We start from the raw sequence: 809 nt of genomic DNA, 5'->3' as shown, positions 1-809 counted from the left end.
TTTCCTGGTATGTCTTAGCGTCTTTCATCTTGGTGGAGTCACTAGGATTTGGGAGAAGATAGTGGTAGTGGTATACAGGATGGATGAGTGCGTGGTAGTTCCTTTAATTTTAAATGTTCTGTCAGTATTTTCATTAGAGAAACTTGCAAATGTACAACAAGTATTGAAAGACTACTACATGAATGTATCTGTATACCAAATAATCTACCACTACATTCAATAATTGATAACCTGTTAAAATATAGGCCTTTTTTATATGTGTATATAATTACTGTATATGGGAGAGTAATCTGCAGAGACACGACCCTTTGCTTTCAAATATTATGCGCTACATCTGCATTAGATAAGTCAGGAAAACCACAGTACTTTTAGAAAAAAGTACTGTCCACAGTACTTGGCACAGTACTGTCCACAGTACTTGGCAGAAAAAATGAGTAATTCTTCAACTCATATCTAGTCATAAATGAATTTCCCCAAAGGGCATTCTTAGTAGTAGTTTTTTCTTTGAAGCTGATTCTTCTCAAGGCTTATCATTTATTGCATTTGGTTGTTGTCTCTCTTTTACCTCATCTATAATGGTCTCTCAGCTTTTCCTCACTGTAACAAATACCTAAGATATTCAATTTAGAGAACAGATTTATTTTGGCTCACACTTGTGAATTTTTCAGTCCTTGGTTGTGCCCATTGCTTTTGGGCCTGTGACCCACGACTGATCATGATGGAGAGGGCATGGTAGAGCAAAGCCACTCACCTTATGGCCATGAAGCAAAAGAGAGAGAAAAGGACTAGGGTCCTGTTACCCTGCAAGG

The 809-nt window shown here is 37.6% G+C and overlaps 1 protein-coding gene across 1 annotated transcript in view; it reads left to right on the top strand.

Annotated features, from left to right (window-relative positions):
* Positions 1-809, top strand: part of LOC102017490 (mitotic spindle-associated MMXD complex subunit MIP18-like) — a gene marked incomplete at its 5' end in the record, with an annotated part of 32,843 nt that overhangs the window by 2,066 nt on the left and 29,968 nt on the right. The gene's annotated exons all lie outside the window — the stretch shown is intronic.

This window comes from Chinchilla lanigera, unplaced genomic scaffold (assembly GCF_000276665.1).
Source record: "Chinchilla lanigera isolate Chin_1 unplaced genomic scaffold, ChiLan1.0 scaffold00032, whole genome shotgun sequence".
Lineage (NCBI taxonomy): Eukaryota > Metazoa > Chordata > Mammalia > Rodentia > Chinchillidae > Chinchilla > Chinchilla lanigera.
The sequence above is the reverse complement of the archived record's forward strand: the minus strand, read 5'-3'. Positions and strand labels throughout refer to the sequence as shown.